We start from the raw sequence: 25,522 nt of genomic DNA, 5'->3' as shown, positions 1-25,522 counted from the left end.
CAGGGAAATGGCGCTGTCCGGCATATGGCCGTCCAGCACCCGATCCTCCAGGGGCGAAGACTCAGGGATGGCACCACCGTCAGTGACGTGGGGGGAGAGGGCGTGGCTAAGCTGGGCGTGTCGGAAATATTCTGTCGGCGCCAGCTGGTACTCATGTTGCAGCGAGGCAAACGACTTGATCCTACCCCGCACAACCATGTCACCAACTTTAGAGATGCCGATGGTGTCCCACCGGTCAAAACCTTTGGTATTCCACAGTTTCCCCAGCACATCAGAGTCATACAGGGGAGTGGCCAAAGTGATCTTATCTTTCCAGCCAAGGGTGTCCGTCACCGTGCGCCATACATGTACCATCGTTCTGGTGGGGCCCGTTAACCGACGATCCAACGACCTGGAGTAAAGAGCTCTGTAGTAGTTGCCGTCATCAACTAGCCACCGATCCATAGCGTACCCCGGACTTACCGCAGGGCCATAGAGGCCATGGTTGACCGCCGCGAGCTGGGACGCCCAATAGTACCGTCGCATATCCGGTAGTGCGATACCACCGTCATAGCAGGGAATGGTCAGTTTAGGCAGCGATATTCTCGGCCGTCCATCCCACAGCAGTGCCCGCTGCAAGGATTCGATCTCGCCAAAGTACTTGGTAGGGACTGGATCCTGTGAGTTCTGCAGAGCATATAGAAAGCGGGGTAGCGCCATCATCTTAAACAGTGCGGCCCTGCCCATCAAGGAGATAGGCAGTTTTTTCCAAATCTCGACATCCCTCCGTAAGCGCTCTAGCGGTGGCAGAAGATTGCGTGTGTATCGGGCGCGGGGGTCGAGCGACACGTAGATGCCCAAGTACCGGAAGCCCTGTTGGGCTACCTGAATCGAGCACCCACGGGGGAGGCGCGGGGTATCCCCACACACCGTGTATAGTGAGGATTTGGACCAATTGATCACCAGCCCCGAAAACGACCCAAAGACACCCAGCAGGTCAAAAACCACGATGAGCGAGCGACAAGGAGAGGTAAGGTAAAGGAGGATGTCGTCCGCGTAAAGCGACACTCGGTCCTCGAAACCAGGCGACCACGTGATCCCCGAAACATCAGGGTGCGTTCTAATCCTTGCCGCCAGGGGCTCCAGCGCTAGTGCAAACAAGAGCGGTGAAAGCGGGCAGCCCTGTCTGGTGCCTCTGTGCAGCGCGAAGGAGGCCGAAAGTCTACCGTTAACAGCCACATTAGCCAGCGGTGCAGAATATAACAGTCGGACCCATCCAATGTAGGAAGGCCCGAAGCCCAGCTTGGCTAGAACTGCCCACAAGTAATTCCACTCAAGGGAATCGAAAGCCATAGTAGCGTCAAGGGAGGCCAGGAGCGCCGGGTCGCGAAGCAAGTGGGCGCGTGCCAGAACTGCGTGGAGCCTCCTCAAGTTAAGCGCCGTGTTCCGGTGTGGTATGAACCCGGACTGGTCCGGATGTACCAGGTCCGTGATCACGCCCACCAGCCGGTTGGCTAACAGTTTTGCTAAGATCTTGGGTTCAGCATTTAACAGTGAAATGGGCCTGTAGGACCGGGGCAGGTCCCGCGGCTTCCCTTCTTTGTGGATCACCACTATGGTGGCGAGTCTCTGGTCTGGGGTAGTTCCCCCCGCTCGCGGGCCTCGAGGAACATTTTGCGCAACGGTGCAGCCAGCGCGTCAGCCTTTAGCTTGTACAATTCCACCGGGATACCGTTAGGTCCCGGCGCTTTACCAGATCGTAACGAGCGGATCGCCAGGGCAACCTCGTCATCAGACAGGTCTCGATCCATGTCCTCCCGGTCAAGATCAGATAGGCAGGGGAGGTCAATATCTTCCAGATAGGAGGCCGAAGCGGATTCCGGGAGGGAGGTAGCGGAGGTATAAACCCCTTCGAAATATTCAGCGAAGGACCCGGCTATAGCCGCCGGGTCCGTCAAGGTTAAACCGTCCTCACCCACCAGTTCCGGGACCACCCGGGACGCCAATTCCCGCTTGTCCAACCAGGCCAAGAGCTTCCCAGCTTTATCACCGGAATCGTAGATCCTTCCTTGCTGTTCCCTGCTTAAGGCCTTCGCTGCGTCAGTGGCGGTGGCCCGGAGTTCGGATTGTTTAAGCGAGATGGCATGGACCAGATCGGGTGACGGGCCCAGCTCCAGCTGAGCGTCCAGGTCTGCAAGGTCAGATTCCAGCCGCACCACGTTTTCATCGCGGCGGCGGCGTGCCTCCGCGATCAGGGAGAAGGCCTCGCCACGAAGAACGGTCTTAAAGGCCTCCCATAAAGAGACGGCCGAGTCCACGGAGCCAGTATTCTCAACAAAGTACCGGTCCATAGCCTTGGTCAGGAGAGATCGGGTTTTCGGATCGCGAAAGTACCACGGGTTAATGGGGGCAACTCGCGAGGATGCTGGGACCTGGAAGTCAAACGAGATCCAGACCGGAGAGTGGTCCGAGATACCTCGGGCCAGGAGGCGCGCGGTGGAAACAGACTCCGCCTGGGCCGCCGGGGCCAGGACGTAGTCCAGCCTGGAGAAGCTACCGTGAGCACCCGAGAGAAAGGAGTACTGTCGCTGTGTAGGGTGAAGCAGACGCCAACAATCAATCATCCCCATGGAACATACAAAGTCAGGCATCCAAGACTGGGAAGGGCGAAGATCCCTGGGAGGAAAACGGTCCAGTTCCCCTGAGACAACTGAATTGAAGTCCCCACCCACCAGCAACAATCCCTCGGGAAGACCTAAAATGGCGCCACCCAAGTCCCTGAACGTAGTCTCCTGCAACCCCGGGGGTACATAAACCGAAACCAAAACTAGCGTGCGGCCCTCCCATCTACCCACCAAAGCCACGTATCTGCCTCTATCATCAGCCAGCACAGACTCCACCTCCAACGGAAGGGACGCGCGCACCATTATGCCCACCCCCCTGGAGCCCGAGGAGAAACCTGCGTGAGCCACCATTTTGTAACCCCGTCTATTCAAGGCCTTGCATGCGTGACCCACCAAGTGGGTCTCCTGTAGAAAAACTATATCTGGCGAGCATCGTTTAATCATTTGTAGCACAACACCCCTCTTGATACGATCTCCCAACCCGTTGACATTCCAGCTCAGCAAATGAAGCAGTTTACCCCCCATCGTCAAGGACGCTCCGCGTCCCCCCCCCCCACCCCCCACATCAGCGCCCAGTGCAGCGAAATAACGTACCAAGAGTTCCTCAGCCAGGAGAAAAGACTAAACAAAGAGAAAGTACAAAACCACACACCCCAACTACCCCCCACCCTGCACCCCTGCATCAGACTAAGATCCACCCCAACTAGCAGTGTGCCTGTCGCCCCTAAACTAACCTACAAAAAGCCCACGAAGGAGAAAGGAGGCATCCCATCCCCTCCCGTCATCCCCCATATCAATAACAAAATGAGTCAATTTAAGCAGCAATGTCAAAAGTCGAAGCACCTCACGGCTTCCCAGTTCTCGGAAGACAAGTAGTCAAGAAATCATTCCTGTGCAGCCGCTCCTCCGGTGGCTTCCTCCGTCCGGTCGGTTGATTCAGGCCGTTCCTGGGGTAGGGTGTCGAGCCAGTGTCCCGCGTTGTCAGGAAAGTCGAAGAAGAAAGTCCGGTGGTCTCGCTCGATGCGAAGCTTAGCAGGATAGAGCATAGAGTACCGCAGGCCCATTTCCCTGAGTCTCCGCTTCACCCCGGTGAAGCTCTGCCGCTGTTTCTGAACGGCCTGGGTGAAGTCCGGGAAAAAGTTTACTTCCGAGTTCTGAAAATGGAGAGGGCCCGCGGTCCTCGAAGCCTGTAGGATAGCATCTCTGTCCCTATAGTTGAACAGCCTCGCAATGATGGGGCGCGGGGTTGCTCCCGACTTGGGCGGCCCACCAGGAATCCTGTGGGCCCTCTCTACCGAGAAGAACTTGCTCAGGCCCCCCGGTTGTAGGTTCTTGACCACCAGTTCTTCCACAAAGAGTTCAGCCGAGTCCTCCTCGGCCTTTTCCGGCACTCCGGTGATGCGGACATTTTGGCGATGCGCGCGGCCTTCGAACTCATCCAGCCGACGCGCCAGTACGCCATTAGCCAGTTTCAAAGTGCGCACCTCCGTCTGGATGTCCGAGACATCCGTGACCAGGCTGGATGTCTTAAGGTCCAAAGATTTCACCCGGTCATTAGTTTTCCCAAGGTCCGTCCTGATGAGATTCAGTTCGATTTTCAGGGAGTCGACCTTGCTGGATAGCTCCTCGCGAAGTGTGTGCACCTCCGTCCTCACCCCCGATATCGCACCCATGACGTCCCTGAGCGTTATTTCGGAGTCGTCCGGCGACTCATCTCTCCTCGGGTCTCTTGTTCGAACCACCTGCACCGGCGATCCCTTAGACTGGGAGAAGCGCTCGGGATAGTAGACTGGGATTGGGACGGCTTCCTATTGATCCGTTGAGTCTTGCCCGCGTCCGAGCCACCCTTGCCCGCCATGTTGGCAATCACGGGACAGGGGGGGGACACCGGGGGCGAAAGAGTCCAGCGGGGTATTTCCAATGCACACAACAAGGATTTCAGGGTCCAGAATCAGGATCGGCCAGCAAGGCGATCGAAGCTCAGGTGCACCCCTCGGGCCGGAGAAGCACTGGCAGGGAGGAACTCCGTATGGACACCGCTACGGTCCACCCTGGCACAAGCGGTGCGGGAGGAGCCTCCGAAATCGTCGACACAACTGAGGCTAGGAATGTCCGATTTTCAATCCGAGAGCGGGAGCCGCATCAGGCCCGGCTTAGCGACCGATTCCCACCATCGTGGGACAGGATGGAGAGCAGGATTAATTCGGGAGATCGGGAGGTCTTCGGAGCTCCGAGCTCACGCGGCCATCTTGGTTGGCAGCGAAGCTCCTCCCCCCAACTGCTGCAATGTTACTCACTTTAGAGCGCTCCAACGCCTCGTCAGAGATAGTAAGCACTATAGATATATACTAGCAGCCCGTCCAGACGTTGTCCGGGTATGAATTGCTGCCGGCCAGTAGTATATTGTTTTGTAGGATTTCGTTTTGATAGCATTTCTTATCTGTAACAGGCCTGTGAAACGCTCCGATTCACAGTGCACTGCTGATGCACTTAAGAGTGCGCATTCAGTAGTGTGAGAACTCGAGTTTCCCTACTTTATTTTTCCTTGCAATATTATATAGCGCAAACTCGACAGCATGGCATGAGCACAATTTACATTACAGAAGAACACATTAATTTGTGGTAGGCACGGGGAGACAAAGCAATTTGCCTGGAATCACAGGATGTTGAGCTGATGCCGAGATTCGAACGTAGCTCCCCAGCTCTAAAGTTCGCAATTCTAGAACTTGTGGCGGGAGGTGTGTCTAAAAGTGTATGTCGGTGCTGGCCATCAATGAGAGAGACCTGTGCATTTTCCAAATCGGTGTTGAAAAAATATGAGTATGTTGCTAGAGATGTGGGCCGCCGTGCCACCAATGTACTAACCGGGGGAGGGCAAACACCCATTATTCCGCAATTTTCTTTCCGCAGACCATCACTCCTCATACTTTCAATATGAAAGTACATGACTCCGCAATGCCATTATAACGCATGGCATTACATTTTATATGCTTTTACCACGCATACATTTACAACGAAATTCGTTGTAAATGCATGAATGGTAAAAGCATGTTTTTTAAAATGTTTGAATAAGGTAAGTATGGGTATAGGGGTATATGTTTTGGGGTACTGCGGTATATGTTTTGGGGTGTTTGGGTATTTTAAGGGTTGAGATATAGTTTTGGGTTATGGGGTACAGGGGTAGTTTTAGCGTTTAGGGATAGGTATGGGTTTTGGGGTACAGGAGTATTTTAAGGGTTCAGGGCTAGGTTTGGGTTTTGGGGTATAGGGGTATTTTTAGGGTTCAGGGCTAAGTTTGGGTTTTGGGGTACAGGGTTATTTTTATGGTTCAGGGCTAGGTTTGGGTTTTGGGGTGCAGGGGTATTTTTAGGGTTCAGGGGTAGGTTTGGGTTTTTGGGTACAGGGGTATTTTAAGGGTTCAGGGCTAGGTTTGGGTTTTGGGGTACATGGGTATTTTAGGGTTCAGGGGTATTTTTAGGATTTAGGTATAGTTTTGGGTTTTGGGGTACAGGGTATATTTATAGGGTTAAGATGGGTTAGTGTTTAAGGGTGTTGGGGTATTTTAAGGAGTAAGGGTGGGTTTTGATTATGGGGTGCAGGAGTATTTAAAGGGAGCAGGGTGGACACCCGGAGCTGGAATGTACAGAACCTGGGAAGAAAAAACAATGAAATATTTGACACAACGTGTGCCCTGCACACGCCCACACCCCCACCCCCAGCACACGATATGAGACATGGCATGAAGGGCAGAATGTAAAAACAACAGTTGATGGACAGAATGTAGAACAATGTCATACATTCACCCCAATACAGAGATCTGGGCCTAAATCCATCATTTTTTTGCACTCCACACCACCCCAGTTCAGACATGGCCATATGCAAATCAGCCTTGACCCTGTGCCTCATAGGAACAGTCCAGCCCGAAGGGCGGAACGTACCACACGCCCCCAGCATTTGTCACGCCCCCCCCAGCACAAGACCACAGCACAACGCAGACACGCCCACAAGGGACTACTTTGCTGGCACGGGTCTTTTACTTTTTAAATGTATATGGTGGGCGTCTGCATAGCCTATGTCCTTCTGCTGCAACTGCCCTTTCCAACGCTGTATTGGGTGTTGTGATTGGTGCTGTGGTTCCTGAGATTACCCGCCTCAAAGGTTTGGGCTCTCTCTTTATTATATTAGTACTAGCATCCCGTCCCGACGTTGTCCGGGTATGAATTGCTGCCAGCCAGTAGTATATTGTTTTGTACGATTTCGTTTTGATAGCATTTCTTATCTGTGACAGGCCTGTGAAACGCTCCGATTCACAGTGCACTGCTGAGAGTGCGCGTTCAATAGTGTGTGAACTCGAGTTTCCCTACTTTATTTGTCCTTGCAATATTATGTAGCGTGAACTCGACAACATGGCATGAGCACAATTTACATTACAGATGAACACATTCATTTGTGGTAGGCACGGGGAGACAAAGCAATTTGCCTGGAATCACAGGATGTTGAGCTGATGCTGAGATTCGAACGTAGCTCTCCAGCTCTAAAGATCGCAATTCTAGAACTTGTGGCGGGAGGTGTGTCTAAAAGTGTATGTCGGTGCTGGGCATCAATGAGAGAGACCTGTGCATTTTTCCAATTGGTGGTGAAAAAATATGAGTATGTTGCTGGAGATGTGGGCCGCTGTGCCACCAATGTACTTACGGGGGAGGGCCTTTACATTTTATATGCTTTTACCACGCATACATTTACAACGAAATTCGTTGTAAATGCATAAATGGTAAAAGCATGTTTTTTTTTTAATGTTTGAATAAGGTAAGTATGGGTATGGGGTATATGTTTTGGGGTACTGAGGTATATGTTTTGGGGTGTTTGGGTATTTTAAGGGTTCAGATATAGTTTTGGGTTATGGGGTACAGGGGTAGTTTTAGCTTTTAGGGATAGGTATGGGTTTTGGGGTACAGGTGTATTTTTAGGGTTCAGGGCTAGGTTTGGGTTTTGGGGTACAGGGGTATTTTTAGGGTTCAGGGCTAGGTTTGGGTTTTGGGATACAGGGGTATTTTAGGGTTCTGGGCTAGGTTTGGGTTTTGGGGTACAGGGGTACAGGGGTATTTTTAGGGTTCAGGGGTAGGTTTGGGTTTTGGGGTACAGGTGTATTTTTAGGGTTCAGGGCTAGGTTTGGGTTTTGGGGTACAGGGGTATTTTTAGGGTTCAGGGGGTACAGGGGTATTTTTAGGGTTCAGGGCTAGGTTTGGGTTTTGGGATACAGGGGTATTTTAGGGTTTTGGGCTAGGTTTGGGTTTTGGGGTACAGGGTAGATTTATAGGGTTAAGATGGGTTAGTGTTTAAGGGTGTTGGGGTATTTTATAGAGTAAGGGTGGGTTATGATTATGGGGTGCAGGGGTATTTAAAGTAGGGGTGGGTGGAATTGGTGCGAACTTGGTACAATAAATCCGCAATATTTCGTTCCGTCAGATTTCCAATTATTAAAACTGAAACCGCATATATTCAAGGTAAAATAACAAGTATTTCTACATGCTAAAATGCATATAGTCATTTCACAAAACTGAAATTAGCTTCCAGCAAGCAGTGAGAGAGGTGATGATTTTGAGATCAAGCCCCTGCAAACCATTATGGGACAAGATTAGCAGTGGGAAGTGAATATTATAGTATCCAAATAATTCTACAAAGAGCTGCAGTTCACCTGTTCTCCCCAGTTGTCCCCAAGAGACAAATGCCATAGCATTTAAAATATTATACATCAAGCTGCAGTTCACCTCATGGTCCCTAGATGTCCCTGATGAGGCAAATGCAATAGCATTTAAAATATGACACATCAAGCTGCAGTTCACCTCATGTCCCTAGATGTCCCTGATGATACAAATGCAATAGCATTTAAAATATTATTTATCAAGCTGCAGTTTACCTCGCCGTCCCTAGGTGTCCCTGATGAGGCAAATGCAATAGCATTTAAAATATTATACATGAAGCTGCAGTTCACCTCGTCGTCCCAAGATGTCCCTGATGAGTAAATTTCAAAAGCATTGAAACCCTTTCATGAATGCTAAAAATTATCCTAAGCTTATCCCATAATGCTTTGCAGGGCCTTTTAGTTGTATTTTTGCCCATAACTGTGCTTGGGGTGGTTCTAAGAGAATGGGACCTCCACTGAATTACTATTTAAAGGGAGCAGGAATGTATAGAACCTGGGAAGAAAAAACAACACTCGTGACGGAATGCCCCCAGTGATTGTCACGCCCCCAGCACACACCCATAGCACAATGCAGACACGCCCACAAGGGACTAATTTGCTGGCACGGTTCTTTTACATTTTAAATGTATATGGTGGGCGTCTGCATAGCCTATGTCCTTCTGCTGCAACTGCCCTTTCCAACGCTTTATTGGGTGTTGTGATTGGTGCTGTGGTTCCCGAGTTTACCTGGCCAAAAGGTGCAAGTTCTCTCTTTATAATAGTAGTATAGATGGATATATATATATGAAATCAACCTGCTACACGGACGAAGAATAAAGTTTGCATCACGCCTTTGCAGTAATACTAACGGTATAATGTACTGAAATCTAATGTTACCAGTTTGCTTGGGGCGCACGTACAGCCGGTCACCAGCAGCCCCGTTAACAAAAATTATGTTTCCGAAATCTCTTGATATCGATTCCGCACACAGACCTCCAGGTTGCCCAGAAGCTCCCTGTGTGCTACTCATGGCAGAAACCCTTTTTACCAACAGTTTCCTGGAGCCATGTCCCACCCAACCGCTTCTCCTATGTGTCACAGTGCGAGTAAAATGTAGACATTAATTTGTCCCATGCTGTGTAAGCATCTTGTAAAAACGTTACTCATCTACGTAAATTAGGTTCTAAAAATTAAATAATTTCTCAAAGTAATCCACTTTAAAGATTATAGGGCAATATGTAAATAAGAGTGGCATGCTGGGAAAAGTGAGTGTCGTCTAGGTCCTGCTGCTGCGGCCATCTTACGTGCATGAAGCCCTTCTCTGGCCCGTTCCAATCGTGGAGGGGGGAACTCTGGAGTGTTTTATGGGAATTGTGGGGCATATTACCAAGGCGGGCGATATGTGATTATCGCCGCTTTAGCGACTGTTTTCGGACGCTAAACTGAGATAATTCCATCGCCCTATTAGCAAGCTGTCGCTAACAGCAGTTATCGACAGCTTGTAGGCGATAGCGAGCGGTTTGGGGCCCGCTTTGCATGTCAGTGATATTTATCGCTAATGACATGCAAAGTGGGCGTACCCAACCTGTTAGCGACTGAAAGCAGTCGCTAACGTCGCTATCGCCTATCAGCAAGGCAGGTGTAGCGATGGAAATATTCGCGCTAAGCGCGAATATCTCCAAAAACTAACGCCGGCTCAGACCAGTACTTAGCCATTATATCCAATGGGAGGTGGATATTATGGCTAAGTCCCTGTTAGCGATAATGTGTGAATATCGCTGGATTACCAACGATATTCACGCATTTCGCCGCTAACGCCGGATATTTTATCGCTTTAGAGATAAACGTTGCTAATAGCACGTTATCTCTGCAATATTATTTGGCGATGCTTGGCATTAAAAAAATACTCGCTAAGCCCATTTAGCGATAAATATCGCTAGTTGTTGGTAATATGCTCCTGCATTCCGTAAACATAGCTGCCAACTTTTCAAATTGCTATGTGTAATATTTTCATAATAGCAGTGTAATTATGAGTGATATTTAACAACTATGATTGACAATTCCTGTGGGGTAAAAAATAAAGCAGTGAAGATGATGGAAACATATAAATATAATACATTTCACCCATTTGAGCAACAAGTAACTCAAAGAAGCTCATAAAACTGCTGCAAACCACCAGAAATGGAAGGGCACTATGGGACCCCATGTGCCAAATAGGATGTGAGAGGCCCCAGCCAATAAAGTATAATTACTCAGTTGCGACAGCTGACTGGCAGAGAGAGTGAGAGGCTGCACACACAAAAGTAAATTAAATTAAGAAGTAAATACCAGTCACTATGACACTTACAAGATTAAAACCAACAAAGTTTTGTCCGTGTGCCTAGCAAAATGCGATTTACAGCCGAGTTCAAATGAACATCACTGCATGAGGGATATGTTAAAGAATACATATAACTAGCAGCCCGTCCCGACGTTGTCCGGGTATGAATTGCTGCCGGCCAGTAGTATATTGATTTGTAGGATTTCGTTTTGATAGCATTTCTTATCTGTGACAGGCCTGTGAAACGCTCTGATTCATAGTGCACTGCTGATGCACTTAAGAGTGCGCATTCAGTAGTGTGTGAACTCGAGTTTCCCTACTTTATTTTTCCTTGCAATATTATATAGCGCGAACTCGACAACATGGCATGAGCACAATTTAAATTACAGAAGAACACATTAATTTGTGGTAGGCACGGGGAGACAAAGCAATTTGCCTGGAATCACAGGATGTTGACCTGATGCCGAGATTCGAACGTAGCTCCCCAGCTCTAAAGTACACAATTCTAGAGCTTGTGGCGGGAGGTGTGTCTAAAAGTGTATGTCAGTGCTGGCCATCAATGAGAGAGACCTGTGCATTTTTCAAATCGGTGGTGAAAAAATATGAGTATGTTGCTGTAGATGTGGGCCGCCGTGCCACCAATGTACTTACGGGGGAGGGTAAACACCCATTATTCCACAACTTTCTTTCCGCAGACCATCACTCCGCATACTTTCATTATGAAAGTACCATGACTCCGCAATGCCATTATAACGGATGGCATTACATTTTATATGAAATTCGTTGTAAATGCATGAATGGTAAAAGCATGTTTTTTTTTACATGTTTGGATAAGGTAAGTATGGGTATAGGGGTATATGTTTTGGGGTACTGAGGTATATGTTTTGGAGTGTTTGAGTATTTTAAGGGTTCAGATATAGTTTTGGGTTATGGGGTACAGGGGTAGTTTTAGCGTTTAGGGATAGGTATGGGTTTTGAGGTACAGGCGTATTTTTAGGGTTCAAGGCTATGTTTGGGTTTTGGGGTATAGGGGTATTTTTAGGGTTCAGGGGTATTTTTGGGTTTTGGGGTACAGGGGTATTTTTAGGGTTCAGGGATAGGTTTGGGTTTTGGGGTACAGGGGTATTTTGGGGTTCAGGGGTAGGTTTGGGTTTTGGGGTACAGGGTTATTTTTATGGTTCAGGGCTAGGTTTGGGTTTTGGGGTGCAGGGGTATTTTTAGGGTTTAGGGGTAGGTTTGGGTTTTGAGTACAGGGGTATTTTAAGGGTTCAGGGCTAGGTTTGGGTTTTGGGGTACAGGGGTATTTTAAGGGTTCAGGGCTAGGTTTGGTTGTTGGGGTACAGGGGTATTTTTAGGATTTAGGTATAGGTTTGGGTTTTGGGGTACAGGGTATATTTATAGGGTTAAGATGGGTTAGGTTTTAAGGGTGTTGGGGTATTTTAAGGAGTAAGGGTGGGTTTTAGTTATGGGGTGCAGGGGTATTTAAAGGGAGCAGGGTGGACACCCAGAGCTGGAATGTACTGAACCTGGGAAGAAAAAACAATGAAATATTTGACGCATGAAGGGCGGAATGTAAAAACAAAAGTTAACGGACAGAATGCAGAACAATGTCATACATTCACCCCAATACAAAGATCTGGGCCTAAATCCATAATTTCTTTTGCACTCCACACCACCCCAGTTCAGACATGGCCATATGCAAATCAGCCTTGACCCTGTGCCTCATGGGAACAGTCCAGCCCGAAGGGCGGAATGTACCACACGCCCCCAGCATTTGTCACGCCCCCCCAGCACAAGCCCACATCACAACGCAGACACGCCCACAAGGGACTACTTTGCTGGCACGGTTCTTTTACTTTTTAAATGTATATGGTGGGCGTCTGCATAGCCTATGTCCTTCTGCTGCACCTGCCCTTTCCAACGCTGTATTGGGTGTTGTGATTGGTGCTGTGGTTCCTGAGATTACCTGCCTCAAAGGTTTGGGCTCTCTCTTTATTATATTAGTATGGATTGGCAAACATAGTAACCTGCAGCTACTTATGAGATGTTTTGAAACTCGCAATGCTGTGAATCTGCAGAGCTGGAACTCCATTGAGTCATTCATAAGAAGACTTAGGGGCAGATTTACAATAACTGGCGCATCCCTGCATATCAGCAGACATGCGCCAGTTATTGTGCGCCATGCCCCCGCCACCATGGATGTGCCGCATTTACAATGAGGTGCACCATGGGGCAAAAAACGGCACAGATGCGTGATGCATCTGTGCCGTAAAAGCGGCGCATTTCTGAAGTTGGGTCGCAAGCGCGACGCAGCTCCAGCAATGCTCTGGGGGGCCCTATTCTTCCAATGCTGCGTCAAGCCTTACGCCTGCTTCAAGGAGGCACAGGGTTTTGACGCAGCATGGGCCCAAAAGTGACTGAGTGAAATCTTTTATATTACCCTCATTACTCCTAGTCATACTTGTCATTGACCCAGTCATAACTAATGAGGTATATTCCACTGAGAGGAAACAAAACAGGAAATGCTTTAAGCTCCACCCACCCTACTGCCAGGGGCAATAAGTACATAGCCAGTAGAAAATAGGTGGTCACCGTGGAAGATAAATATTCACTCTAGTCACATTATCCAAAATAACCACATTAATCACTTAAAAGTCAAAATAATATTTATGTCAGCATTTGGCATAAAGCAAGTAATCAATACAATTGGCACAGAAGGTGCTCCAAAGGAAAGTGATAGTGGTGTGATAGGAATTGAGCTCATGTGAGGGTTTCATGAGGAAAAATAGAGAAATATACAGTACTAGCAGCCCGCCCCGACGTTGTCCGGGTATGAATTGCTGCCGGCCAGTAGTATATCGTTTTGATAGCATTTCTTATCTGTGACAGGCCTGTGAAACGCTCCGATTCACAGTGCACTGCTGATGCACTTAAGAGTGCGCATTCAGTAGTGTGTGAACTCGAGTTTCCCTACTTTATTTTTCCTTGCAATATTATATAGCGCAAACTCAACAACATGGCATGAGCACAATTCACATTACAGAAGAACACATTCATTTGTGGTAGGCACGGGGAAACAAAGCGATTTGCCTGGAATCACAGGATGTTGAGCTGATGCCGAGATTCGAACGTAGCTCCCCAGCTCTAAAGTTCGCAATTCTAGAACTTGTGGCGGGAGGTGTGTCTAAAAGTGTACGTCGGTGCTGGCCATCAATGAGAGAGACCTGTGCATTTTTCAAATCGGTGGTGAAAAAATATGAGTATGTTGCTGGAGATGTGGGCCGCCGTGCCACCAATGTACTTACCGGGGCAGGGTAATCACCCATTATTCCGCAACTTTCTTTCCGCAGACCATTACTCCGCATCGTTTCATTATGAAAGTACCATGACTCCGCAATGCCATTATAACGCATGGCATTACATTTTATATGCTTTTACCACGCGTACATTTACAACGAAATTCGTTGTAAACGCATGAATGGTAAAAGCATGTTTTTTTTAATGTTTGGATAAGGTAAGTAGGGGTATAGGGGTATATGTTTTGGGGTACTGAGGTATATGTTTTGGGGTGTTTGGGTATTTTAAGGGTTCAGATATAGTTTTGGGTTATGAGGTACAGGGGTAGTTTTACCGTTTAGGGATAGGTATGGGTTATGGGGTACAGGTGCATTTTTAGGGTTCAGGGCTAGGTATGGGTTTTGGGGTACAGGCGCATTTTTAGGGTTCAGGGCTAGGTTTGGGTTTTGGGATATAGGGGTATTTTTAGGGTTCAGGGGTAGTTTTGGGTTTGGGGTACAGGGGTATTTTAAGGGTTCAGGGCTAGGTTTGGGTTTTGGGGTACAGGGTATTTTTAGGGTTCGGGGTTAGGTTTGGGTTTTGGGGTACAGGGGTATTTTAGGGTTCAGGGGTAGGCTTGGGTTTTGGGGTACAGGGTTATTTTTATGGTTCAGGGCTAGGTTTGGGTTTTGGGGTGCAGGGGTATTTTTAGGGTTCAGGGCTAGGTTTGGGGTACAGGGGTATTTTAGGGTTCAGGGGTAGGTTTGGTTTTTGGGGTACAGGAGTATTTTTAGGATTTAGGTATAGGTTTGGGTTTTGGGGTATAGGGTATATTTATAGGGTTAAGATGGGTCAGTGTTTAAGGGTGTTGGGGTATTTTCAAGGAGTAAGTGTGGGATTTGATTATGGGGTGCAGGGGTATTTAAAGGCTGCAGGGTAGGCACCCGGAGCTGGAATGTACAGAACCTGGGAAGAAAAATCATTGAAATATTTGACACAACGCGCGCCCCGCACATGCCCACACCCCCAGCACACGATATGAGACATGGCATGAAGGGCAGAATGTAAAAACAACAGTTGATGGACAGACAGCAGAACAATGTCATACATTCACCCTAATACAGAGATCTGGGACTAAATCCATCATTTTTTTGCTCTCCACACCACCCCAGTTCATCCTTGGCGATGTGCCTCATGGGAACGTTCCAGGCCGAACTGGCTAGCCATGTCTTTCCTGGACCGGACTCAAGCATCCTAGGACAGATTTCTGGCTATCAGCCGTCTTCAGCCACAATACCTAAACTCCAGTGGTGTGGAGAGCATGGGACTCATTTCTGGGCATACCCATCCCACTCGGGGTGACAAATGCAAAAACAACAGTTGATGGACAGAATGCAGAACAATGTCATACATTCACCCCAGTACAGAGATCTGGGCCTAAATACATCGTTTTTTTGTACTCCACATCACCCCAGTTCAGACATGGCCATATGCAAATCAGCCTTGACCCTGTGCCTCATGGGAACAGTCCCGCCCGAAGGGAGGGACGTACCACACACCCCCAGCATTTGTCACACACCCCCAGCACAAACCCACAGCACAACGCAGACACGCCCACAAGGGACTACTTTTCTGGCATGGTTCTTTTACTTTTCAAATGTATATGGTGGGCGTCTGCATAGCCTATGTCCTTTTGCTGCAACTGCCCTTTCCAACGCTGTATTGGGTTTTGTGATTGGTGCTGTGGTTCCTGAGATTACCCGCCTCAAAGGTTTGGGCTCTCTCTTTATTATATTAGTATAGATTTACAATCTATTTACAAAGACCTGTCTGGCCATCTCAGTGACCAAAAATAAATCAAGATGCACAGTATTGTAGAGATACAGTCACTCAATCACTGTTATCTATCTGTGGGTACAAGAGCAGAACAGGTGCACAATTAGGAAGAGTCAACGTTTCAACCCCAAAGATATAGAGTAATATTGGGTACTTAAACCAGGGTCTTCATCAGGACAGGAGGAACCACCTATGAGTGAATTTGAAGTAAGAATCATGAAATAACTAGGCGTGACGTGAAAGATTTAATATGTATGATTAGTGAAATGACAATAAATGTTCAGCTTATTTCCACAGATTTTTGGTGTTTCCCCGTTATTGTGTAATATAAGTACATAGCCAGCAAAAAGCACTTCCTGACATACAAAGCATAAAGGCCTGAACCAGGGATGGTGGGTGTTAAGTATGACTGGGTCCTCGACCCAGTCATAACTAATGAGGCATACCAAAGCAACAACACATGAAGGACTTTGGCACCCCAGCAGGACTAAACAGACAGCACACAGGTGTGAAACGCACCAAAGCGAAAGGTTTAATAACACACAGGAATCAAGTGGGAGTAACAGGACCCACAACACGGAAAACACCACAACTGAAATTCCTACGGGCATCCACGGCACAATTACAATGGTAATGCTTGACAAAAGTAGAATCTGAAGCCCAAGTACCAGCTCGACAAAACTGAAAAGCATGAAAAGCAGCCCAGGAAGCACAGACACCCCTTGTAGACCGGGCCTGAACCCCAGAAGGACAAGGCAAACCAGAATCTTTATAGGCCAAGGAAATGACAGACTTGATCCAATGACCCAGCGTTAGCCAGGAAGCAGCCTTCCCATGAACAGCTTGCCCAAACATCATACACAGGGAATCAGAAGAACAGAAAGCCACCGGCCGGTCCACATACACGGTGTGCAACAATCGAGAGGACAGAAAGCAGGGAGGATCAACTCCTGAGAAAAATGAAATCTAGAACGGATCTTAGGGAGAAAACCATAAACCAAACAGAGGACCACAGAGTCATCCATAAACCTCAAAAAAGCTAGGAGAACAACGCAACACAGTAAGCTCACCCAACCTCCGAGTAGGTGTAATCGCAACCAGAAACACAACCTTATAGGACAGGAACTTTAAATCAGCAGACTCCAGAGGTTCAAAAGAAGAGGAACCAGAGAAAGATCACACAGAGGTACAGAAGAACGAACAGCAGGAGAGGAAAGAGAGAAACTCCTGAACAACCGAGACACCAACAACCCATCAGAAGATGGTAGGGAGTCTGGGTCCCGTAAAGCCCTAAAGGCAGCCCATTGGCCCTTCAACATAGACAAAGCATAACCTTTCGGGAAAGCATCCAGCAAAAATTGAAGCACAGCAGCGATAGGGCAAGAGGTAGAAGACAGACCACACTCAGAACACCAAGAGGTGAAAGAAGCCCAATGCTTGGAATAAGAAGACAAAGTTGACTTTCTCCGGGAGGACTGCATCACAGAAATAATGTGGTCAGGCAAACCTCTGCCCCTTAGAGACAGCCGTTCAATCTCCAGACCGCCAATGTGAGAGGGACCAGGCGAGAGGGAGAGGCAGACCGCAGGGGAGATGGGCAATGAGGCAAGATCCAAGGATAGCCCACAGACAGACTCAGCAACAATGGGAACCAAGACCTCTGAGGCCAGTGAGGCAAAACCTCCACCACCTGAGCACCCACCCTCTGAACTTTCAGCAGAAACGCAGGGATGAGAGGAAAAGGAGGAAAAGCATACAGAAGCCATGGAAGTGCGAGACAGATAAGGCATCCATCCCCCAAGCAACCGGCTCCAGAGTCCGGGAACAAAAGAGGGGAAGCAGAGCATTGTTCCTGGAAGCAAACAAATCCAGCACAGGAGTCCCGAACTTCTGGCACGGTAACAGGAAAATCCTGGGAGCCTGGCACAGAGACAGAGAGGAAGGAAACCTGCGACTCAGGGTATCCACCACAACATTGACCAGGCCCCTCATTTACTGAGCAGAAATGGCCAGGAGATGAAGTAGAGTCAAACCCACAATGGCACAGGACACCAGGTTGAAGGAAGGACTGCCAGTACTGCCCTGGTGATTGATGTAGGCCACAGTCACGGTGCTGTCGGACCGAACCAGAAAATTGCAACCCAGGAGATGTTCCTGAAAGTACTGGACAGCATGCTCCACTGCTGAAAACTCCTTCCAGTTGGAAGACCCGCGAGACTCTGAGCCCCTCCAACGAGCCTGCACAGTCCACGGTCCCAGACTGGCACCCCAACCCGAGGCGCTGGCATCCGTCGCCACCACCTGCGGTGGAGTAGGGCACAGCCACATTCCCACAGAGAGATTCAAAGAATTCAAACACCACTGGAGACCGGACACAATCTCCGGACACACAGGAATGGGAACGGAGAAGTCATGAACAAGGAAAAGCACCCAGCGGTGCTGATGCTACAGCAAAGGCCGGAGATGGAGCCTGGCCCAAGGAACCGTACATACAGTCGCCGCCATGTGACTCTGTACTACCATCCACTGAAGCAGTGGTGCTGGAGGTCGAGATAACAGTTTCAGCAACAGAGTTTGGAGATGCAGAATCCTGGAAGTAGGCAGGAACATCTTGCCCAGAACAGTATTGAGGTCCGCAACAATGAAGGTCTTCCGGGTGGCAGGGCGTTCGGAAGAAACACATTGGATTTTAGCATATGGATGGTCACAGAAAGATGCAGAGACATCACAAGTTGGAAGGTGCCTGGCGAAGCCTATCGTCCAGGTAGGGAAACACAGACACTCCCAGGAGGTGAAGACGGCCCACCAGAAGGGTCACCACCTTGGTGGAAACTCGGGGAGAGGACATAAGGCCAAACGGAAGGACACAGAACTGCCAATGCTTGTAGTTCAGGTAAAACCTCAGAAACTGTTGACACTCCTGCGACACTGGCACATGAAGGTACACATCCTGAAGGTCCAGGGTAGACATCACCCAACCAGCCTGAATCAACAGGATCATGCGCTGGAGAGTCTCCATCTTGAACTGAATCTTCCGGACAAACTTGTTCAAAGGGTGGAGATTGTTCACAATCCAAAAGCTCCCGTGACCTTCAGAACCAAAAAGATGAAAGAATAAGTCCCCTGACCTCACTCGTAGCTTGGGACAGGAACAATTGCCCCCTTCAGAAACAGAGACTGCACTCCAACCAAAAGAGCCAGCCATCGAGACACATCGTTAGGGAAGGGAGTCCGTATCAGGCCTGATGCAGGCAGAGGGGATATGAAATCGATCCGGTAACCCCATTCCAGGACATCCATGACCCACTGGTCAGACGTTGAAAGATGCCAAGCTGGGAGATAATGACGTAACCTCCCACCAACCTCTGGTAGCACCCCAGAAGGATTGGACCTGGGAACGACATAGTCAGGAACGCTGATTACCAGGACTCGCCCCAGGAAGGGGCTTCTTCTTAAACCGCCACTGGAACCCTCTCCCAGAGTATTTCTGGTTCCGGACGGGGTCTTATGCAGGCGAGAAGGTTAACTGAATGACTTAGCACTGGAATAGAAAGAATCCTTTTGACGGGGCTGTTTCCGGAAGGACAAGGAATGTTTCTGCTCCTTGAACACCTTGTGCAGCTTCTCCTCAAGGACCTTCCCAAAAAGACATGGACCAGCGAACGGCAAACGTAGAACCATTGAACGCTGTGCAGCATCCGTGTTCCAACCCTTCAGCAATAGGTTCAGCGGGGCAGCAATGGACTCACCACAGGACATGGCCGAAGCACGCACAGAGTCAAAGGCAATATCCGACAGGAACTCAGCCTGACATTCCATGGATTCAAGCAAATCAGGACAACTGCCACCCTCCTGCATGATGGTAAGGCCTTAAAGTCGGACAAAAAAGACTGAGCGACATACGCCCCATACACTCCAGACCGGATGGCGAGATGGGAACCGACATAGGCCTTCTTCAAAGAAGAGTCAATCTTTTTATCCACACCATCACGGAGGACATTATCATCAGCCATGAAATGACTACCTACCAAACTGGCCACAATGGAATCCACATGAACAGTCTGAGGAATGGTTTCCTCCATGTCATGTAAGGGGTAGAGCTTTGACCTAAAGCGTAGCATCATAACGTGATCTGGATCCTTCCACTCTTTTAAGAGGACATCCATCACAAAAGGATAAAGAGGCAGAGACTTAGTGGACTGCTTCCGAAATTGCGGAAATACGGTATCTCTGGAAGTGCAGGCAACAGCCTCATCACGGAAACCCACTTTTTCACTGACATGGGACAGAATGTCCGGCAACACACCCATGGAAATGTATTTTCCCTTAAGGTCCACAGCACCTAAGGAGGAACCATTGAAAGACTCAGAACTGGAAATATCAGAATAAAGGTCAGGGCCACCACCAGAACACCCACCAGCAGCCTTCTTGGAGGATTTTAAATCCGACAAGGTCTCCAAAATCAACCTCTTCTTAACGGACGTCACAGGAGGGCCTGAATCCACACAGTCCCCAAGAGATGACGAAGAACACATGGGAGAGACATGTCTGCGCTTCGGAGGATATTTCGCAATGATGACCAACAGATACTGGCAACAGGTACCAAGCCAACAGAGCCTGTGTAAGAAACCCCCTCCCCCCTTAAATGCAAAAAAAACACAGAAGCAGTCCACACCAGTTTAAGCAGGCGTATGACCCAGCAAAACCAGCCAGTCAAAAGCTGAACTGAAGCATGAAAGGAACGAGTGGGCGTGGCCAACCGCTTAAAGAAATACCAAAATACTTTGGCCACGTAGGCAAAAAAGGCCCTACTGCATGAGAAGCATGTGCAGCACTCAGAAGATCCATACGGGGACGAGTTACTGAGGGGAGGTACCCGCCACGGAACCCGGAACAGCCTGCACCCAGGAAGACTGCCGGGACTGACAAAGACCTCAAGCGTATCCAGGCCGGTATGTACTCAGGACCGAACACCTCCCTGCATCACACATGATATTGTAGGAAGCAACAAGGGAGGGCAAAGGACGGCCCTGCGGCAACAAAGGAAGATGTGCACTCCGCGCCAATGCCCAGGCAGAACAATAGCAACGTGGCTCCCGCAGACGCCAATCGCAGCGGGAGCCAAACACGTCACCAAGCAGGGATGCCGAAAATGACCCCTCCCACGCCCAACCACAGCGGCGTGGCAGGGGAAAATGGCAAACGCCTCACTGCTGTACGCCCAGCCAAAATAAGTAGGAGGGAGAGCACCCATACAGCGCCACACAGTGGAGGGATACCAGAGGCCCCGGGAATGAAATTCAATCCACAACAAAGAAGAAGAAATCGAAGACTACCGGGGACCTACAAAGCCAGCAAATCTGGCACCCGGAATAACTCACAGAGTCCAGGAGGCCAAGCGTCCCGACACCAGCTGCTCCCACGAAGGCTCAACAGCACCCCCAGAGCCCAGCAAAGGAGATAACTGAAACACGTGCAGCAACAAAGTAAGTGCCCAGCAAATACCAAGGGGCAGATTTACAAGCACCTTGCGCCCCTTTTACGCCATTGTTGCGTCACTTTTGTAACGCAGCAGCGGCGCAAAAGATGCGCCATGGTGCGGGGTACTTACAACGTGACGCATCTGGGAGATGCGTCCCGTTGTAAAGTCTTGCGCCAGAAGGAGACGTTCCTGCGCAGGGGGGGGGCGTTCAGGAACAGGAACCCCTCCTAAAAGTGGCTGAGTGAAATCTACAAGATTTCACTCAGCCACTTTTGGGCCCATGCTGCGTCAAAACCCCGCGCCTGCTTGAAACAGGCGTAAGGATTGACGCAGCATTAACAAGATAGGGCCCCCCAGATCATTGCTGGAGCGATGCTAGTGACGCAACTACAGCAATGTGCCACTTTTACGGCACAGATGCGTCACCCATCTGTGCCGTTTTTGCCTCGTGGTGCACCACATTGTAAATGCGGCGCATCCATGGTGGCGGAGGCATGGCGCACAATAAGTGACGCATCCCTGCTGATATGCAGGGATGCGCCAGTAATTGTAAATCTGCCCCCTGGCGTCTCCTGTCATGTCCACCGACAGGAAACAAAACATGAAGGGCCTCATTTTTCACTTTTTCCCATTTTAAAAGTGACGCACCGGCGGCGCAAGACCTTCATAAATAAGGCCCAAAGTGCTTTTTTCTGGCTATTTACTTATAGCCCCTGGCAGTAGGGTGGGTGGAGCTTAAAGCATTTCCTCTTTTGTTTCCTGTCAGTGGAATATACCTCATTAGTTATGACTGGGTCGAGGACGAGGGACATGGAGGTAATGACTGATTGGAGATCCCTGTTTAACGTATCTGAACCAAGCACGAGTTCCGGACCAAAAAAAAATCTACAGTCTAAACCAGTTATTTTCTCTTGGGTGGTTAATAATACACAGTTTTAATAAAACGATTCCCTTGAAGTTTGAGATCTGGAAGAGCAACGATTTGAAATCAATGAAGCCAAAAGTGTAAATCTGAGACTGAAATGCTGATAGTTCCACAGTGTAGCTCCGTGACACGTCACACCCGCAGTAACGGCTATAACGAAAAAATGACAGTATTGTTTCAATGTCGCTACATTATATCCAGCCTCCTTTGGTATATATATATATATCTATAGTCCGCGTGCCTGTGAGGCTGCTGCTTCCATTCCATCCCAACATGAAGCACCGGAACCAGAGCAGGGCTCGGTCTAACAGGCTACTTACCATGCAATTTCCCACAGTCCTCTGCGCGCCTCAGGGAAACGTTTGGCGCCGGAGAACTGATTAAATTTGCAGAAATAACGCTACTATATTCATGAGTTCCTGCCGTAAGTCAACAGTGCTACTGATGCCTCAATCTGATACAAACCAAAGTTAATCTCCGTAACACGAGTTTCTTCGGCGAGGGGGCCCATAATTCACAGTGTGTTGTTCAACTTTGCGCAGTGGCAGTATCGTAGCCAATGAGGTTTAACCGAGGCGCGATTATTGCTTATTGAAAACTTTACCCAATACCCCGCTGTGGCGACTTGAAATATAGTCGACATTGCAATTTTTGACAGTCTCTAAGGAGACTGAATAATGCTGTCAAAATAAAAGATCAAATGTAACTTGTTACGTGCGTCGATTAGAAATTTAAAAAGCTTAAATTGATTTCAAAGTTAGATCATTGCAACTTGGTGTCCATATCATCTCTGGTAGTTTTCTACTCTCTGGCAGTAATTTCGGGATGTTTTTTCACGGAACAGTTTTCATATTTCTTAGTCTTAGATTCCACCTTTGCTCCCCGGATCTCTTCTTAACGCAGAGCACCCCAAGACTCACCAGCAACTTTGGCAGCCAGGGGACACCCCCCTACCTCACTGGATGTAAAGCTCCTGTCGCAATAGTGACATGGCGCGCGCAGTGGTGGCCGGTACCATTTGAAAATGGAGGGTGGAAAGAGCCAAGCTGAATTGCACTAAGGGGCAGATTTACAAGCCCCTTGCGCCTCATTTACGCCGCCGTTACATCACTTTTGTGACGCAGCGGCGGCGCAAATCCTGCGCCATGGTGCGGGGTACTTACAACGTGACGCATCTGGCAGATGCGTCACGTTCTAAAGCCCTGCACCACATGTAGGTGTTCCTGCGCAAGGGGGCCTCCTAAAAGTCGCTGAGTGAAATCTACAAGATTTTACTCAGTCACTTTTAAGCCCATGCTGCGTCAAAACCCTGCGCCTGCTTGAAGCAGGCGTAAGGATTGACGCAGCATTAACACGATAGAGCTCCCCAGAGCACTGCTGGAGCTGCGTTGCGCTTGTGACGCAACTCCAGCAACGCGCTGCCTTTACGGCACAGATGCGTCACGTTTTTGCCCCATGGTGCTCCCAATTGTAAATGCGGCGTATCCATGCTGGCGGAGCCTTGGCGCACAATAACTGGCGCATCCCTGCTGATATGCAGGGATGCGCCAGTTATTGTAGATCTGCCCCTGAGTGCGCAAGTGAAACACGTGACCCCAACTCTTGAAAGGACAGTCTGGCGAGCGAGAGAGGGATTATTTCTCCCACAAACCGTCCTAATGTGCTGTGTGCAGTCTATTCCCAGTATAGGGAATAAGCAAACAATGCACAGCACTGCATAGGCACGTGTTTGCCACCTATGCTTGTAAATACCATGGAAACACCGCACTTCCTCTCATGCTGTAACACAAACTTCAAGGAGAGCTGATGACAAACGTGCTACAACCTAATTCTATTTTTGATACAATAAAAAATCATTGCAGCCGTCCAGAAGGAGGCGCTGTTTGATGACAGTATTTCACAACTGCATTACCGGTCGTAGGTAACTTGTAAATAAAGCCCCTGCTGTGGAGGCATTTAGTAGAGGTTTCTGAGGGCCCTGAATGATCAGCTGCGCCGCAACGCAGCCAATGCACACAGCAGGTCAGCTTCGAGAAACTGAAGAGCGTGTTGGTTTTGTAAATAGCGATAATAATAGCTTTGTCATTTACAATGCCAATAGCTTTAAATTTCGCAAACGTGACACCTATAGCATTTGTAATGCAATCAGTGTTGTATTTACATGACTTACATGTATTAATATTACAAATAACAATGGATTTTTTAAAATAATTAATACTTAAATAAAAGTTATTGTACTGTATAATGGCAATAGCTTAAACTTTTTGTAAATATCTTTTGGGAAGATTGTGTTCATTGTATTTTATTTTGATGCAAATCCAATAACAGCATTGAAATATTAACATGTTTTTGTGACATTTGTAATAAAGCTTGAAACATTGAGAGAACATATTAGAACTAGTTGTTGTTGAATGGTTGCACAGAGTGATGCTGTGGTGTTCAGTGGTGCTGAGTGATGCTGTGGCCTTCAGTGGTGCTGAGTGAAGCTGTGGCCTTCAGTGGTGCTGAGTGAAGCTGTGGCGTTCAGTGGTGCTGAGTGATGCTGTGGCATTCAGTGGTGCTGAGTGATGCTGTGGCATTCAGTGGTGCTGAGTGATGCTGTGGCATTCAGTGGTGCTGAGTGATGCTGTGGCATTCAGTGGTGCTGTAGCGTTGAGCGGTGCTGAGTGATGCTGTGGCTTTGAGTGATGCTGTGGCGTTGAGTAATGCTGTGGCGTTGAATAATGCTGTGGCGTTGAGTAATGCTGTGATGTTGAGTGATGCTGTGGCACTGAGTGGTGCTGTGGCGCTGAGTGGTGCTGTAGCGTTGAGTGGTGTTGTGGCGTTGAGTGTTGCTGTTGCATTGAGTGGTGCTGTGGCGTTGAGTGGTGCTCTGGCGTTGAGGGGTGCTGTGGCGTTGAGGGGTGCTGTGGCATTCAGTGGTGCTGAGTGATTATGTGGCGTTGAGTGGTGCTGTGGTGTTGAGTTGTGATGTGGTGTTGAGTGGTGCTGTTATGGTATTGAAAATTCTAGACCCTGCTATTATGTGGTACCGAAGCTCTACACTCGTGTCAAAAATATCATCGTATTATGACGATTTTGGTATCAGCAGACCGGTAATGATCGGGACACTATACCCAAGCATTTGCGTCATGATCAAGTGACGCAATCACCCCGAAATCATAGTTCTCGTCTTGAACCCTCGGGTTCCATTTTGTGAGCGGCATCCATTTTGTGATTGCCCTTACATAGTCAAAATGACCAAGGCCGAATTCGACCTGGAAGGACACGTACACCTTTGCTGACTCCTCTGTGACCTGGGCGAGCTGACTCCACTGCCTCAAGCCGAACCAGTTCGGGCAGTTCCCATCTCAGTGGCAGAACGAGATGAGTATCAAGGCATAACATGTCATAAACC

General features: G+C 48.7%; 2 non-coding genes across 2 annotated transcripts; one reads left to right on the top strand and one right to left on the bottom strand.

The window, feature by feature from the left end:
* Positions 1-9,192: 9,192 nt before the first annotated feature.
* On the bottom strand, positions 9,193-9,332 carry LOC147746836 (U11 spliceosomal RNA). Its single transcript, XR_015300282.1, has one exon. It is a non-coding gene; the product is annotated as a U11 spliceosomal RNA (small nuclear RNA).
* A 13,323-nt stretch (positions 9,333-22,655) lies between these two features.
* Positions 22,656-22,795, top strand: LOC147746835 (U4 spliceosomal RNA). The gene has a single exon (XR_015300471.1). It is a non-coding gene; the product is annotated as a U4 spliceosomal RNA (small nuclear RNA).
* Positions 22,796-25,522: the final 2,727 nt, after the last annotated feature.

The sequence above is a fragment of the Lissotriton vulgaris genome, chromosome 1_1, assembly GCF_964263255.1.
Source record: "Lissotriton vulgaris chromosome 1_1, aLisVul1.2, whole genome shotgun sequence".
NCBI classification, from domain to species: Eukaryota; Metazoa; Chordata; class Amphibia; order Caudata; family Salamandridae; genus Lissotriton; species Lissotriton vulgaris.
The sequence above is the reverse complement of the archived record's forward strand: the minus strand, read 5'-3'. Positions and strand labels throughout refer to the sequence as shown.